Source organism: Hippocampus bargibanti, linkage group LG04, assembly GCF_051943395.1.
Source record: "Hippocampus bargibanti isolate YZ-2025 linkage group LG04, ASM5194339v1, whole genome shotgun sequence".
In the NCBI taxonomy this organism is placed as follows: domain Eukaryota; kingdom Metazoa; phylum Chordata; class Actinopteri; order Syngnathiformes; family Syngnathidae; genus Hippocampus; species Hippocampus bargibanti.
Window position 1 is genome coordinate 1,953,023 of NC_142737.1, and position 19,155 is coordinate 1,972,177.

At 39.9% G+C, this 19,155-nt stretch overlaps 1 long non-coding RNA gene across 2 annotated transcripts in view; it reads right to left on the bottom strand.

Annotated features, from left to right (window-relative positions):
* Positions 1-19,155, bottom strand: part of LOC148898681 (uncharacterized) — a 72,834-nt gene that overhangs the window by 42,864 nt on the left and 10,815 nt on the right. For both annotated transcript variants that reach the window (XR_016114621.1, XR_016114620.1), the window contains exon 2: positions 3,048-3,224. This is a non-coding gene — a long non-coding RNA (uncharacterized LOC148898681). The remainder of the gene's footprint in view (positions 1-3,047; positions 3,225-19,155) is intronic.

Consider the following 19,155-nt stretch of genomic DNA (forward strand, 5'->3'; position numbering starts at 1 on the left):
GAAATTAATGTTTGGAAGACACACTTTTCGCCTTACACACACTTTCTGGGAAGCAATAAAGTTCGTAAGCTGACACAACCAACGAGTCACGACATCGTGTTCCCTTGTTCCCTGTCTACCATTTTTTTGTTACTTTTTTTCTTACGTCTAGCGTTTTTTTTTGTTTTTTTTCCCCCGAGCGTCTGTCTTCTCGGGAACATTCCGGAAGAGAGCGCCAGATCTCCTAGCGCCCAGTGTGAGAGACAGAATTCATTATCGCCCACAACAAATGTCTTCTGTCCCGCTTTTGTGGGAGGAAGCGCTCGTTTTCATTTGGAGACGGAATACTTTTGCGACGTTTCTTTACACATCCGACTTTTGGCAGCGATGAATCTCCCTCGTTCCGACCGACCGACAACAAACGGCCGAGCTGAGGCCGCAGATGCTCGCCGCTGCCGAGTCTTGACGGCTTTGTTGGATCGCACCTGCCAGGTGGATCGTGCCAGGCGCGTCGCGTGCAATCACTTCATTATAAGCGTTAGCTCACAATTTGTTATTTTAATTAGCTTGAAAAAAAGTTGCAAGTGTATTTTGCTGCTGCTACCCATTAGCTAGTTGGCTGGCTATTAGCTGTCTATAGCTGGCTGGCTGTAAACTGTCGGCTATCTGGCTATCGATTCGCTATTTATTTGCTATCCATTAGCTAGCTAGCTATTAGCTGTCTAGCTGAATGGCTGAAAGCTGTCTAGATGTTGGTTATCTGGCTATATATTAGCTATTTATTTGCTATCCATTAGCTAGCTTTCTTTCTATCTATTTGAGTTACTTCGGGGTTGAGTTAATGCTGACGCGAGTGGCTCCCGCTGCTCACCAACAGAAAAACTTTATCCTGTGACTGCGATTTATAAAATATCTATAAGCTAGCTAGCTAGTTATTAGTTATCTATTAGTTATCTATTAGCTGGCTAGCTGCTATCTAGCTAGCTATATATTTGCTATCTTTAAGCTAGCTAGCTATCAATTAATTATCGATCTATTAGCTAGCTAGCTATATATTTGCTATTTATAAGATATTTATAAGCTAGCTAGCTGTCAATGAATTATCGATTAGCTATTTTCTAGCTGTCTATTAGCTAGCTAGCTGACTAGCTAGCTATATATTTTCTACCTATAAGCTATCTATAAGCTAGCTAGCTATTGATTAGTTATCGATTATCTATCTTTTAGCTGTCTAGTAGCTAGCTGGCTATCCAGCTAGCCATATAATTGGCATCAATAAGCTATCTACAAGCTAGCTAACTCGCTATCTGTTAGTTATCTATTAGCTACCTAGCTATCTATTAGTTATCTATTCGCTAGCTAGTTATTCCGGGTTGAGTGAACGCTGGCGCACGTGGCTGCCGTTGCTCGCCCACAGAAAAACTTTATCCTGTGACTGTGAAGTGACCTTGAGAGTTTTGAAAGGTGCTTATAAATTAAATGTATTATTATTATTATTATTGTTTTAAAACTGAATATTCTGTGAGTTCTGGAATTAAGGTGACAATGACAAAAACCCTGGCACTAGAGTAGACACATTTTTGTACATCTGGCAGTGAATGAGTTAAAGTCAGCGGGAGACTTCTGTTGTGTAAAGGTAGCGCCGGTTGCGTGGCTAACGACGTGAACAATGAACCCGCTGACCCCCGAAAAAAAAAAATAGCATGGAGACCCCCAACCGTTTGGTGGCCCGCGAGATCACGACCGTGACCATACTTGAGAAGGCGTGGCCACCCCGCTGCGCCGCGCTCATCAGCTGTAAATATCAGCGATCAAGCCAAGTGCATTGTGGGAAACGGCGGGATGACTTTGCGGGAGGCGACAGCTTGCAACGCTTCAAGAAGGTCAAATGTGAAGGTCACGGCGAGGAAGCAACGAAAATGCATCCCGACTTGAACACAAGATGGCGGTTTCACCGTTACGCTATGTAAGAGGGAGCGACATCGTAAAATCAAAAAATATTTTTTTAAATTAATATTTTGAGGAAAAAAAAAATCATACATTGGGCGCACCGCATGATAAGACGCGATCTCCAATGCATCCACTAGAGGGTGCGACGTTCAAGGAACAGTTCAAGTAGTTCAGTAAAACGTATTTAATCGAGCTATCTGTTCGCTATCTATTAGCTAGCTAGCTTTCTATCCCAGTTACGTAGCTATATAGCTATCTAGCTGGCTAGTTATTAGCTATAAATTAGCTAGCTTTCTATCTCTTTGAGTTACTTCCGGGTTGAGTGAATGCTGAATGCTTATTATTATTATTATTATTATTATCGAATTAGCTGTCTATTAGCTAGCAGGCTTTCTATCCGAGTTACTTCTGGGTTGAGTGAAGGCCTAGCTAGCTATCTGTTAGCTATCTATTAGCTAGCTTGCTTTCTAGCCGAGTTACTTCCGGTTTGAGTGGAATAATAATAATAATAATAATAATAAAACATTAATTTTTTTTTCATTGATTTTTTTGTGTGCGGGTGAGCAGCGGCAGCCATTCGCGCCAACGTTCATTCTACCCGGAAGTGAACAAACAAATAAATAAATAATAGATGAATACATACATAGATACATAAATAAATGAACAAATACATAAAACATAAAAATAAAAAAAGATGAATAAATAAACATAGATGAATAAAAATATACAAAATAAACAAACTAATAAATAAATAAATACTTTACTCTCTCTGTCTGCCTGTCATTTTAATGGTCCCCCACCCCACTGCTGGGTTCTTGACCAATCACGTGGCTTTAACCGAAAACTGGTGGCGGGGAATAGAGCCAATTTAACGTTCATCAACCGAAAAGTTCGTAAGCCAAAAGGTTCGTAAGCCAAGGTATCAGTGTCGTTGATAAGCCCAGTTGTTCCCGACTAGCGCTCCCCACCAAAAATGATTCCGTTTTCAGCCGGGCGTCGGCGGCCCCCGGGGCGGGCAGGCGAGAGAGAGAGAGAGAGCGGCAGAGAATAGCCGTCACAACGCATGAACCTGCTGGCGGGCGTCGCGCGGCGGGCTATGCTGATGCCGCCTGGCGTACCTGTCACCCAAAGCTGCGAGGCTAGCTTCAAAAACGAGGTGGCTGGTGTCACATTAGGCTGCCCAGGGGTGCGCCGGCATGGAAGTGGGGGCGAACACCACAACAGCGGTGCGTCACTGTCAGCACTTTCTAGTCCTCGCATGCCTTCGCCACTTGGTGACTGCAATCGAAATTGACCTGAAACACAAGAAGAAAAAGCTACGGCTACGTATTGTTGGCTATCCAGCAGCTAATGGATTCATGGCACGCTATGCTATGCTATGTTATACCAGGCTAATTGGCCAGTTGAGCTATATTACATTTATATTTCATATACACACATGGATGGATTGCTGGCTAGCTATATAGCTAGCTGGATAGCTACATAGCTAGCTGGCTAGATAGAGAGAAATCTGGCTAGATAGAAAGCTAGCTGGCTAGAGACAGCTAGCTCTCTAGATAGAAAGCTAGCTGTTTAGATGGATAGCTAGCTGGCTACATAGAAAGCTAGCTGGCTAGATAGAGAACTAGCTGGCTAGATAGATAGCTAGCTGGCTAGTTATATAGCTGGCTGGCTAGCTGGCTAGATAAATAGCTACATAGCTAGCTGGCTAGATAGAAAGCTAGCTGGTTAGATAGAGAACTACCTGGCTAGATAGAGAACTAGATGGCTAGATAGATAGCTAGCTGGCTAGATAGAGAGAAATATGGCTAGATAGAAAGCTAGCTGGCTAGAGACAGCTAGCTCTCTAGATAGAAAGCTAGCTGTTTAGATAGATAGCTAGCTGTCTAGATGGATAGCTAGCTGGCGAGATAGAGAACTAGCTGGCTAGATAGAGAACTACCTGGCTAGATAGAGAACTAGCTGGCTAGATAGCTTGCTAGCTGGCTAGATAGAGAGAAATATGGCTAGATAGAAAGCTAGCTGGCTAGAGACAGCTAGCTCTCTAGATAGAAAGCTAGCTGTTTAGATAGATAGCTAGCTGTCTAGATAGATAGCTAGCTGGCTAGATAGAAAGCTAGCTGGCTAGATAGAGAACTAGCTGGCTAGATAGAGAGAAATATGGCTAGATAGAAAGCTAGCTGGCTAGAGACAGCTAGCTCTCTAGATAGAAAGCTAGCTGTTTAGATAGATAGCTAGCTGGCAAGATAGAAAGCTAGCTGTCTAGATAGAAAGCTAGCTGGCTAGATAGAGAACTAGCTGGCTAGATAGATAGCTAGCTGGCTAGTTATATAGCTGGCTGGCTAGCTAGATAGCTACGTAACTAGCTGGCTAGATAGATAGCTCGCTAGGTATCTAGCGAGCCTATACCGAGATGAAATCACTAATTTGCTATCTATTAAAGCTATCTATTAGCTGTCTGGCTATCTAGTTAGCTATCTGGCTAACTATCTATTAGCTATGTATTAGCTCGCTAGCTTTCTATCTATTTGCTATCTATTTGCTATCTTTTAGCTAACTGGCTAGCTATTTAGCTCGCTATCCATTAGCCGGCCGGCTATCTAGTTAGCTATCTGGCCAACTATCTATTAGCTATGTATTAGCTAGCTAGATTTCTATCTATTTGAGTTATTCCGGGGTAAGTGAACGCTGGTGCATGTGGCTGCCGCTGCTCACCCACAGGAATTATCCTGTGACTGTAAAGAGAGTTTTGAAAAGGCGCGTTTAAATGAAATGTATTATTATTAACATTCTTATGTTTTTTCATTTCGGGCACTTTTTTTTTAAAAGTAACTTTCTAGTGGGCCGGGGTAGCCAGAACAAATGATGGTTCGTGTAAATATTGGATTTGGGCTTCAGGACATTAATCATGCAACGTGCCCCCAGCTGGCCCCGCAAGATGAAAAAACAATATTCATAATTGCAGTCAAACAACAACAACAACAACAAAAAAAAACACGAGTTCAACAAGTCGTGCTTACAGATGGTCCACTCGGCCATTTTTTATTATTATTATTTCTAATAACCAAATCTGCTTTTGTGTTATTTAAAAAATGACAATAACCTTTGTGCTAATCCCGCCCGATTTATGACCTCATACACCTGGATTTAGCCTCCGCACGTAAACCACGCACGCTAAAGTACGCCGTCCCTCCCTTCCCGCAATCCTTCCATATTAGGATTATATGCTTCTTTATTAAATATTTGAGATCAGCATATCGGTTTAATTTCATACGTGGGATTAGCGTGTGCCTTCATGCTAACATCTGGGCGGCAATTCATCAAAAGGAGGAGAGTTCGGGCGCAAATTACGGCTAAGCTAATTGGTTGAGAATGTGCTGGAGATAGCGATGCGCAAGCATAAATCTTTTTAATGATAATAATAATCCAATTTTATTTATAAGCGCCTTTCAAAACTTTCAAGGTCACTTCACAGTCAAGTTTTTTTTGTGGGTGAGCAGCGGCAGCCACATGCTCAACCCGGAAGTAACGCAGATAGAAAGCTAGCTAGCTAATAGACAGCTAATAGATAGCTAAGTAACTCGGATATAAAGCTAGCTAGCTAATAGATAGCTAACAGATAGCTAGCATGGCCTTCACTCAACCCTTTGTGATGTAATAATAATACATTTCATTTCTAAGCGCCTTTCAAAACTCTCAAGGTCACTTTACAATCAGGATAAGTTTTTCAGTGGGTGAGCAGCGGCAGCCACACGCGCCAACGTTCACTCAACCCGGAAGTAACTCAAATAGATAGAAAGCAAGCGAGCCAGCTCGCAAATAGATAGCTAATCGCTAGCTAGCTAGATACTAATACAAGCGCCAACATTCTCTAAACCCGGAAGTAACTCAAATAGATATAAAGCTAATGTATGTAATGTAATAATAATAATAATACATTTCATTTCTAAGCGCCTTTCAAAACTCCAAAGGTCACTTGCGCCACATGCGCCAGCGTTCACTCAACCCCAAAGTAACTGAAATAGATAGAAGCTAGCTAGCTAGCGCATGGATAGCAAATAAATAGCAAAGAGATTGCCAGATAGCCAACAGCTAGGCAGCTAGACAGTTTACAGCCAGCCGGCTAGACAGATAATAGCTAGCCAGCTAGCTAATGGATAGCTAATAATAATAATAATAACAATAATAATACATTTCATTTATAAGCGCCTTTCAAAACTCTCAAGGTCACTTTACAGTCAAGTCTTTCTGTGGGTGAGCAGCGGCAGCCAGACGCTCCAGCGCTCAGTCAACACAGATGGAAAGTTAGCTCGGTAGCTAATAGAAGATAGTTAATAATAAGAATAATCGCCTATCAAAACTCTCTAGGACAAAGCTAGCCAGACGGCTATATAGCTAATAAATAGATGGCTAGCGAGCCAAGTAGATAACTAGATAGATAGCTAGCGAGATAGATAGATAAACAGCTGAATAGCTAGATAAATAAAAAGATGCAATGCTATGCTAGGCTAAATCCTAGGTCATTCTAGTCCACCTTTAGTCTTCATTTAGCGCCCGTTGAGACCGCTTTAAATGAAGCATGACTTAACCATGAGGTCCGACTTAACACCCGAATCTCTGAGGGTCACCAGCAACACACACACACACACTGAATGTGTATATGTAGCTCGCGTGCTAAGATACGTAGCGATGCACCTGCATGTTAGCGAAGCACCCGACAGATGGTGGTTACACTTGAGTGAGCGCACGCTCCCTCCACCCCGGACGCTCGCGTACACGCACAGAACGGTGAAAAAAAATCAGCTAGCGTATGCTAAAAGTAAGGGAAAAAAACACATATGAAGCCTTTGAGTGGTGAAGTCTGTTTGCCGGTACTTTCAGAATTCATTTGATCTTTTGAATTTCGGACAAATGAAGGTTATGCTATGCTAGGCTAGGCTAGTTTAGATCCCTACCTGCTCCGTTATGTTCCTCCAAGACTCAAGCTACGAAAATAGCATGGTGGAGTTCTTCATTGCGCAGTCATTAGCGTTTTCAGAATTCATTTGACGAATTTTCTGCGTAATTTCAGACGTAATAAAACGACTTTATTATATAGTACAGTTTATTTATTTCATTACAATACAGTAGCATATTTATTATACATAAAATAAGGTATATTTTGTGTAGTTTTAAGGCTTATTTAGTAGCAAACTGTTTTATGGGGACCTGGGAACGGATTATTCTTATTTTAATGGTTTCTTATGGGAAATAAATGTTTGAAAGACGAACTTTACACTCTAGACACACTTTCTGGGAACCAATGAAATTCGTAAATTGAGGTATCACTGTATTTGGTATTAATAATACATTAATTTCTAAGCGTTCAAACTCTCGAGGACACTTTAATGTCACAGGATATTATTTCTGTGGGTGAGCAGCGGCAGCCACACGCGCCAGTGTTCACTCAACCCGGAAGTAACATAAATGAAATGTATTATTATTAATACCAAATACAGTGATACCTCAGTTTACAAACTTAATTGCTTCCCAAAAAGTGTGTGTGTAAGGTGAAAGGTTTGTCTGCCAAACATTTATTTCCCATAAAAAACCATTAAAATGAGAATAATCCATTCACAGGTCCACATAAAACATAATTTTCTACTAAATAAGCCTTAAAACTACACAAAATATACCTTATTTTATGTATAATAAATATGCTATTTTATTGTATCATAGTCACCGCAAATTTTGACTCTTGAATTGGTGCAGTTTTTGAATATTAGTATTTTGTGTCAATGTCATTTGTGAAACGATGCATTTCTCCTTGGCCTGTCGTAAATATTTTGACAAACTGGACCGCACTTTTTTTTTTGGGGGGGTTCCGCCTTTCGGGTGGGGGCGTTTAATGAAACCTCACTGGATGTTTATTCAACAAAAAAAAAAAAAAACGGCAAGCGTTAAATCAAGTCAAGTCAAGGGAAGACGGCGGTAAATCGCGCCACCAACGCGCTAATGCGTCCTTACAACTTGAAACTTTAATCAGGCCGCTACGAATCACTCTCACCGCTGTTCGCTTTCAGCTTCCAAGACCTTCACTCCTGTCCCGCATCAATCAACCTCACGGGCGCCCCTCACTCACCCCCCTCACCCCCTTTTCACGCCTCTCATTTGCTCTCAGGGTGTCGCCAGACCTTGCTGGGTTGATATTATTATTATTATTTTTTTTTTTTTATCTTAGCGCTACACTTAGCGGAGCAGCTGCTTTAAGCTTAGCCGCATGCGCTATGAGATGGCTAAAAAATGAACTGCGGGTATATTTTGGAAAAAAAATGTAAATAAATAAAAAGTCAATTTAGGAAAATAAATTACAAAAATGGGGTGGGGGGGGGCGGAGCTCAGGCTAGTAAGGCTAGCATTTTGTTGTTTTAAAACATACTAAGAAAAAAAAAAAAACTATTTTTCATAATAATAATTCCAGAGCTAGATAGCTAGGTCGATACAACTACGACCTACTACTATGACTACTACGACTACTACTACTACTACGAATAATAATAATCCATTTCATTTATATTATTATATTCACAACTCTCAAGGTCACTTTACAGTAACAAGGTAAGTTTTACTGTCGGTGAGCAGCGGCAGCCACACGCGGCAGCGTTCACTCAACCCAGAAATAACTGAAATAGAGAGAAAGCTAGCTAGCCAGCTAGCTGATAGATAGCTAATAGCTAGATAGCTATATAGCTAATAGATAGATACTATTACGACTACGCCTATAACTACGATGATGACTACTGTGACTACTACTACTAATAATAATAATGATGATAATAATAATAACAATAAGAAGAAGAAGAAGAAAAAGAAAAAGAAGAAGAAGAATACATTTTATGAAGAAAGCAAAATGCGAATAGCCAAAATAAAAATGAAATGGAAACAAAGGTGACAAGATGAACGGGATAAAAAACATCCTGTAGCCATTTTTATTTTATTTTTCATTGACAGATTACTTTGGAGAATAAAGACTCTTCATGTCCTCAAGGGTGTTTGTGAACAGATGATCTGACGATCCCTCCTGTGTTGTTTACACCAGTTGAACTTCCTGTTTCTTTTTTCTGCCCCTCCCCCCCCCCCCAACAAATAACCCCCTTACACCGTCGCCACTATTAAAAACGTGATCTGAGCTGACCTCCCGGCAAGCTTCAAATTCCAAAATGCAATCTTTTTTTTTCCAAGGTGGTCTTCAGATTGGATTACACGGCTCACCGTGCATCCAATCAGCATATTATTTTTTTTTTTTTTGGGGGGGGGCGTAGGATGGTTTAAAGGGGAGGTGATGATAATGGAATTAGATTTGGACGTGATGAGGGAATAGACAGATTTCAGGAGAAAATGACATTGCCCAACATCACAGCGGAACGGAGATTTGACAAAGGTTAAACCTATTTAAAAAAAAAAACACACAAAAACAAAAACGTGTCGGACAAAGTCAGGAGGGAATCAGAGCCAAGATAGATTGAAAAAAAAAAAATACCACAAAGAAGAAATTTTAGTCCATTTTGTTTTTAAAGAAAGTTTTATCTCAAACGTAATAAAATATATATATATATATATATATATAGTAAAGCAGGGGTGTCAAAGTCATTTTTTGCCGCGGGCCACATTGTAGTTATGGTTTCCTCTCGAGGGCCGTTATGAATTTGGGGAACCCATTAGAATGTTTAAATCCCTTCAAATATGACATATAGAGTACACAGCAAATTAATGAATAACTCGTTTTCAAATCTGAAGTCAAGAATAATGACTTTTATTGTGGTTGACATCCAAAAATATGAAATTTTGGCTCAGATTTTAGCAATCATCATGAAATTTAACAAGTTTGATTCGCTTTCGCGGACCGAAAAAAATGATGTGGCGGGCCGGATTTGGCCCGCGGGCCGTGACTTTGACATCTGTGCAGAAAAGTCTCGTTATATCGATATCGGTTATATCGATAGTACTGCTCATTACGATACTACTTCTATGAACGCAAGGAGAAAATTCAAATGTCGCAGGATTGGATATATCGATAGTCTGGTTATATCGATATTTTTTCCGACTCCCGAGAATATCCATATAACGAGACTTTACTGTATATATATATATATATATATATATATATACAGTAAAGTCTCGTTATATCGATATTCAAGGGAGTCCGAAAAAATATCGATATAACCGGGACTATCGATATATCCGACCCTGTTTGCATGTAATTTTCTCCGTGCGTGCATAGAAATAGTATCGATATAACCGGGACTATCGATATATCCGATATCGATATAACGAGACTTTACTGTATATATATATATATATATATATATATATATATATATACACACACACACACACGCACACCCGTACACGCACACCCGTACACACACACCCGTACACACACACGCGCGCGCACACACATGCATCTGATAATTCTAATGACAATGATGAAGATGTCATTGTTGGTGTCGAGGGTAGTGATGCTATTAGATGAGATATGGAAGCCCCCCCCCCGTTCTCCCCCAGGCCCCCACCCACACCCTCTAATCCGCTGACCCTTAACTAAAGTGATGTTTGAGCTCTTAATCCGCACGGCGCTCAGTAAGTGAAACCAGATTTGATGCATCCGCAGACAATGGGAGAGATCATTTTAATGGGGCGGCGGGCGGGAGCATAGGAGTGGTGGTGGCGGTGGTGGTGGGGGTAGCGCAGGAAATGTGTGTGGCGGGTGCAGGGAGGGAGGTCGCTTTGAGGGGAATAGGCAAAGACGTGTTTGGGTGTCATAAACTGAGCAGCAATTGCGTTTTATGGGTGTTGACACCCTATGAAATAAATTTGAGATTCCGATTTCAAAATGCTGTTTTCAAGAGTCGCTTCGTGTTCCAAAATGTTTGACGTTTTGGTTAAAAATGACTATTTTGGCCGTGTTTGCTAGCCACGCCTACAAATTGAACGCTTTCTCGAGTTTTGGACGTCGATTATTTGAAGTTCATGTCTTTCTGAAGGCGTACCACAAAAAAAAAAGCTCAAAAGGAAGCCAGGCCGAAACGAGCGCCATTTTGAATTGAAGCCGCCATTTTAAGATCCTTTTGAGCGATTTAATCGGACGTCTTGCAAATGGGAACCACATAAAACTCGACAAAGAAGTTAAGTGCGCGAGAAGCTAACGCTTCAGCGGCGGGGGGAAGGCGAAGCTCGTCAAACTGCCAAAAGGAGGCGTTTGTCTTTATCGGAGCACTTTGAGCCGCCAACTTTGGACTCCTTTGCGTTATCGCCAATGTCATCCCGGTCTGCTTGCGCTTTTCATTGGCGACATCGACATCAATCTGCCCCAACTGCTGCTTAAATGACTGTGTAACCTTTAACGGCACCGTTAAAGAAAGATGTATCATTTCTGCATAAAAAAATGGCGGGGTGCGTGGTGGGGGGGGTTATTAGTCGTAAAAAGCAGACAGTCTTTATGGGGAGAAGAGTCGGCGGCGGCGGCGGGCGTTTTTTAATACCCGGTCAAAGAGCGACGGCCTCCGGAGTCACTTTGTAAAAAGACTCGCTTGATATTTAACGCGCACGTTAAAATATTCACGGAATTTGAACCCATTTCAAAATGGCCGGCGACAACAACAGATTGAGCGCCGTAAAGCCAATGTGGATCGTCGTTTGTATTTTATTTTATTATTGTACAGTGATACCTCGGCTTACGAACGCCTTGGCTAACAAACGTTCCGATTTACGGACGTTAAATTCATGAGAATTTAATCTTGGCATACAAACTATTTTTCGGGATACACACGGCGCCACAACAAGTGTCGTTCGTGAATGAGCCCGTTCTCCCAACAAGCAGCCGACTTTTTTTGTCCTCTATTCCCCGTCCTCAGTCTTCAGTTAAAGCCGCACGTGATTGGTCAAGAAAGCGGCAGTGAGGGGGGGGGAGGGTTACAGAGACACAGAGCTGCAGAGACAGACTGCAAGGTTAAAATATGAACATCACTCGGATATCGTCAAGAGGCAACCCGGATGTTCGTCATCCATTGATGATTTCAAGGCTAGCCACGGATGGTTCGAGAACTTTAAGCGTCGTACAGGGATTCATAGTGTCATTCGTCATGGTGAGGCAGCCAGTTCTGACGATAAAGTTGCCAAAGCTTACAAGGGATCATTCCTCAAGATGGTGGTAGAAGAAGGCCACGTTCCTCATCAAGTGTCTAATGCTGATGAAACCGGGCACTCCATACCAACAAGCCATCAAGAGACCATCACAAAGGTAAATAAAATACTTTATTGCGTCTGTGTAAGCTCTCAGTGGTACAGGAGTGGTCCATCGATGAAAAGGTTTCTTCAGCCGTCATCTGTACTTCTTTGAAGGTGTCGGACGTTTCGCTTCTTATTCAAGATGCTTCTTCAGCGAACTAAAGTCTTACTGGCCCTATATATATATATATATATATATCCCTACTGTCCAGATATGGCGGTGCCGGACACTGCTATGATAGGTCCCTGCTCTTTATATACTTTATTATATAGTACAGTGAGACCTCAACTTACAAACACCTCAACTTACAAACTTTTCGTCTTACAAACGTCAAATTTATGAAAATTAAACCTTATAATAAGCACTATTTTCATAATACACACCCACCACTGCTGGCGGAGTGATCTTTGGCGGAAGCACACGACCGAACAGCACCAGAGGTTAAGTTAGCAACAGTCCTTATGGAAGGTGACTCTCCTTCCATAAGCCATCAACGACCATCAAAAAGGTAAATAAAACTTTATTTTACAGCACAGTGTATTTCTTTAATTACAGTCCTCATGTAATGCGCATCTCTTTCCAAACAGCAATTCCCTTTGACCTCCAACGCCATTCCATCAAGCCATCAATGACCATCACAAATGTAAATAAAGTGACTTTATGATACAATGCAGTGTATTTCTTTCATTACAATACAATAGCACATTTATTATACATAGAATAAGGTATGTTGTGTGTAGTTTTAAGGCTTATTTGGTTGAAAAGTATATTTTATGTAAACCTGGGAACAAATTATTCCCATTTTAATGGTTTCCTATGGGATTTTTTTTTTGAGATACACACTTTTCGCCTTACACACTCTGTCTGGGAACCAATTAAGTTCGTAAGTTGAGGTCTCATTGTATTGCTTATTTCTTTAATTACAATACCAGAGCACATTTATTATACATAAAATAAAGTATATTTTTGTGTAGTTTTAAGGCTTAGAAAATTAGAAAGTAGAAAATTATGTTTAATGGGGACCTGGGAACGCAATATTCACATTTTAATGGTTTCCGATGGGAAATTAATCTCTGGTATACACACTTTTCGCCTTACACTGTCTGGGAACCAATTAAGTTCATAAGCCAAGATATTACTGAATATATCTTTTCTTTTTTACAACCACCCGTCGACATTCTGCGCATAATGGAAAATATTTCACAATGCCTTCCCCCCATTGACGGAGGAGCGCCGGTTGTAAATTACAAATGCGGGAGACGCATCATCATCAAGGTGGCGGCGGCGTTAACGGCCTTATATTAATAAAGCTTTTCCAGAAGGGGAAGGAAGAAGAGTGGTGACGTGGAGGACCTCCAGCAATCTGCTGCCATCTTTAATGCCACCTTTTTTTATGATCCTGCCAGCATATGTCGGAAAGGCTACACGGGAGGACGCCTGCTCCCGGCCGGACGATCCGTTGATAATTCCCGATTGCAAAGACGATCGGAAGTTAGTCACGTAGCGAGTAGCTCTCCTCTCCACACAGTACATACAGAGCATGCAACAAATTCATAAATACAGTGATACCTTGGGTTTACAAACATATTTGGTTCCCAGAAAGTGTGTGTAAGGCGAAATGTGTGTATTCCAAACATTAATTTCCAATAGTAAAGCATTAAAATGAGAATAATCCGTTCCCAGGTCCTTATAAAAGATAATTTTCAACTAAATAAGCCTTAAAACTACACAAAATATATACCTTATTTTATGTATAATAAATGTGCTATGGTATTATAATTAAAGAAATAAACTGTACTGTATAATAAGGTTGTTTTATTTACCTTTTTGATGGTTGCTGATGGCTTGATGGAATGGATAGCTTTTTGCATAAAGTGTCTCAAGGAGCTCTGGCTTGTACATCCTAGAAGTTGTGATATTGCAACAACAACAGATGCAGGCAGACACACTACAAAACTTCATTCATAGCTGGTTCCCTTGCTTGTACGTTTTCTTCAAATTGTACAGATGGCTTGTGCGGTTTATTTGTGTAGCCTGGTTGATGGGATATTTTAACCTTGCAGTCTACACTCTGCCTTTGAACTATCAATAAAGTTCAAACGAGTCCAATTTTCACTGTGTTTTCTATCCATTTTTTTCAAGATTTCACTATTTTTTTTGTTTCACGTGTTTGTTTTTGTTACTACCTGTGTCTTCTCACAATTATGCTCATTTGGCTATCTATTAGCTATCTAGGAGCTGGCGAGCTAGCTTTCTGTCTATTGACTTCTGGGTTGGGTTAACGCTGGCGCATAAGGTGCACCGCATTATAAAGGGCACCTTCAATGAATGACATTTTAAAACATTTTCCACGCATAAGAAGGGGCATGTTCAGCTTTTGAAAAAATCATTTCGTTTAGGTGCCCACCTCACTGCCTGTTTGTTGGTTCCACGCTAGGAGAGGAAGAAACCACATTTTAAAAAAACGGGTGTGGGGTGGTGTTGGGGGGGTGGGGGGGGGGCTTATAAGGGGGCGTAGGCGGTATGCTGGTGCATCTGCCCGTGGAGGAAATATTGACAGACATATTTCCCACAGCGCCGAGTCACGCCGGGATCATCACACATGATTAGGGGGGTGGGGGGGCGATGGGGGGGGTGCACGAGGGCTTGGCTAGATGGGCTGTCGGTGACATCTGTCGCCGAGGTGATACAAGCTGTGACAAGGATGGGCCCAGACATGAAATCTTGAGCAGCTTATGAGCCGCGTTGACCGGGCCGCCAAACTCCATCTGCTTCCTCGAGTCGCCGCGCGGCACTCGGACGCCATTTTCCTCATTTTTTTTGGCTACCACGTCGCTTCGTTGCACAAAAAAAAAAAGCACAAGGAAATTGAGTTTGTTTTTATTTCTTTTGGAGGACACCTGGAAATTACCAAAAATAACAAAGGACAACCGACACCACTTTTCTTTCCTTACTGACATCAGAAAAAACGTTGTATAGCATCTAAAATACCCAAAACACGCAGGCTGATATTTTTAGTCAAATGCAAAACACCAATAAAAATGACTTAAAGTGTCCCAAAACTACTTCAAAATGACCTCAGAAAGTTTTTCTTTCAGAAGGTCCCGCCCCCTTGTTCGTGACGTCACGCCAGGATACTCCTTCACAAACTGCCTTGCTCCAGAATCAAAACAATGGCTTCAGATTTGGATAAGATGCTTTCTTGTTACTCATCCAGTTAGGAATATGTTTCAAATAGTTCTGAAGAGGAAAGCATAAATGTTTGCAATCGATGAAAGAAGTCCTTCTGTATCAATTCAAGCCGTCTGGACTGCAACGTAGCGCCCAGAAAATGCACAAGATGGCGCACAAGCTCCGTTGGAAATGGGCTGATTTGTCCGCTGGGAATTTGTGTCAACTAGTATCAAATAGTAGTCTTGGAGCAACACACAACGATTCACCATTGCGTTATTTATGTGGTTTTCCTTCTAATTTCGCCATCAACACTGTTTTCAGACAAAAAAAGTACCCAACATGCATTGTGTGTCGCTTTCTCGGTCAGGGGCATTCCCTCCGTGACGTCACTAAGGGCATCGTCATCAACTCGAAAACAATATTGGTAAAATGCGCTCAGTAGAAGTCATTTTAAAAATTATGGACACAACTTGTCCGGAGGTGTCGGTTGTCCTTTAAATGTATGATGAAACAATAGATTGACTGTATCTTTCTTTTATGGCTTCTTAAGACTTTATTTTTGGATGGGTCCGCTTGTGATAAAAATGACAAAGTTTTTGATGCTGGAAAAAAAATAGGGTCAAAAAATCTCAACCGTGAAACTATTGCTGAGGATTTTTTTGGTTGAATTGACGCCCTTTTCAGGTGTGGATTCGTGAGACTGATGATAAAAATGGCTACCAAAATTTCATGTGACAAAAAAAAAAAAAAAAAAAAAAGCCTTTTCAGGTCTGGCTTCTTGACTTTTTTGTGGGTCTGCTCATGATAAAAATGCCTACCAAAATTTCATGTTACAAAAAAAAAAAAAAAAAATAGCGTTGACATGCAAGCCTTTTCAGGTCTGGCTTTGTCATTTTTTTGTGGGTCTGCTCATGATAAAAATGCCTACCAAAATTTCATGTTACGAAAAAAAAAAAAAAAAAAAAATAGCGTTGACATGCAGGCCTTTTCAGGTCTGGCTTCTTGACTTTTTTTGTGGGTCTGCTCATGATAAAAATGCCTACCAAATATCGATTTACTTTGTGAAACGGCAAACGATCAACCAAATCGCACAACGGGTCAAAACAGCTGTGTTTTCCGATGCCACCAAACAAAATGGCGGATTTTTTGAGGAGGGGGGTGAACAGGTCCGCAATTGAGGGCCGCCAAAGGGACTCCAGTGACCCCGTCGCAACCTCCGACGCTACCTCAGAATCCAAGAAATTTCCGGGTCAAGAGACCCTCCAACCCCCCCCCCCCCCCCCACGCGGCCTTTGCGAGCGAAAGTCGGCGTAATCCACCAATGTGGCGTCTGCTCCGACAAGCAGCTTGAAAAAAAATGGATTATTCATCCCGGCGTATGGAATTACGCGGCTGGTCACAATGAGACGCGGATTAAGGAATTCATCACGGCGGCAAGAGATGAAAAGCAGTTTCTCAAGATGGAGATTTGGGTCCACCCCCCAACAAAAAATATTGGTTCCATCTCAAAGATTCATCCTTAAACATATGGCTTCCATTGCGGGTAAACCGCGCTTTGAAGGTGGCGTCCATCTTTGATGCGATATGTCCATCTTTCTCACAGACATTTTATTTTGGGACAAAAACTCTTTGTTTTTGCCTTTCATCAAAAAGATGCTAATCCAAGTAGCATTGCGGCAGTTCTCATATTCACATGAAAGGACCCCAAACTCAAATGTTGGCAAATTAGCTCATTCGCTGGCATTCGCGAATTTATTCGGGAATTGAAAAGTGTGACGTGGATGCGCCATTCCCGAATTAGTCCCGGATTCGTTTTTTTTTCTTTCGCGGGGTGTTGATAAAGCGCTGTTCAGACCTCTGGCAATGTTTTCTGTCTATTTATTCTGTCTATTATCTATTTATTTATGTATCTATTTAATTATCAATGTATTTATGGATCTATCTATTTATCAATGCATTTATTTATTTATGTATCTATTTATTAATGTTTATTTATATTCTATCTATACTATCTATTTATTTATCATGTTATCATTTTATTTATTTCTTTATCTGTGCATCTGGTTATTTAGTTTGTTATTTAGTTATGTAGTTATTTAGTAAGTAAGTAAGTAAGTTAGTTAGTTAGCAAGTTAGCTAGCGAGTTAGTGATCTATGTGTTTTTAGTTATTTATTTGTGCATCTATTTAGTTAGTTCTTTAGTTATTTAGTTATTTAGTTCTTTAGTTATTTAGTTAGTTATTTAGCTAGCAAGCTCGCGGGTTAGCAAGCTCACGAGTTAGCGAACAATTGCATTTTGACAACCTTCCGTGGCAACCAATCACAGTCATTGACTTTCTCCATCGATGCCTCAGCGGTCACAAACAAATATAATAATAAATAATAAATAATAAATGATAAATAAATAAATAATAAATAAAAAAATAATATATACATACAAATAAATAAATAAATTAATTAATTAATTAATGATAAATAAAGAAATAAAGAAATAATTAAAAAATTAATAAATAATAAATAAATAATACATAACACATAAAAAATAATAATAAATATATACAAATAAATAAATAATTAAATAAACAAATAAATACATTAATTAATAAATAAATAAATAATAATCATCATCGTTATTTAATAATAATAATAATAATACTAATAATAATAATAATAACAATGATAATGGTAATGATAATGATAATGATAAAATAAATAAAAGAACGGCAGTAGAGGACATCAAAACACGCTTTTAACGGCGCAGCCACATTTCGGACCGTTATTTTGGGGATGCGTGAGGTGAATTCCATGGCGCGAGGCCCTCCTCCATCTTTGTCAACAATCAATTGATGACTATTAAGCGTGTCGGCGCATATGATGACAAACAACACATGCTCCGCGATGCCAGCTGGTGTAATGATGTGGTAATGGCGGACTCATTAACTCGGCCGCTCACTTTACGCCGGCCTCCCCTTTTTGACGATGGCGGAATTAATTGATTCACACATGCATTAAACGGCAAAAATAAGTGGAATGGAAAGGCAAGCGGGGAATTTGTCGTAAACATTCGTGTGGCTTTGGCTCATCACTCACGCAAACGACCCGCTCATAGAACGGCGATGCCCGCGTCCGCCAAATACGAGCTCTTCGCTGGCAGGCAGTTTCACTTTTTGGTCGCCGTTCATATCGTTTTGTTTATTTGTTCATCTGTGCTGAGGACATGGCTCGCTGCTTTGGTTGAGATATGGAAATTTAGTTTCATTCATTCATTCATTCATTGAAGGTGCGCCTTATACACCACATATTTTATTTCTTTATTTATTTATTACATTATTTATGAATGTATTGATTTCTTTATGAATGTATATTTATTTATTTATTTATTCACTAATTTATTTATTTGTTCACTGATTCATTTATTTGTATTTATATATTTCTTTTGTTGTATGAATGTATTAATTTATTTATGATTGTATTTTTTTCTTTTTTTGTTTATTCATGATTTATATGTGAATTTATTTAGCTGGTTGTTTATTTATTTATTCATTCATTTATTTATTTATTGCATTATTTATGAATGTATTGATTTATTGATGATTGTATATTTATTTATTCACTGATTTATTTATTTGTTCATTGATTCATTTATTTGTATTTATATATTTATTTTGTTGTATGAATGTATTGATTTATTTATGATTGTATTTTTTTTCTTTTTTCTTTATTCATGATTTATATGTGAATTTATTTAGCTGGTTGTTTATTTATTCATTCATTTATTTATTTAT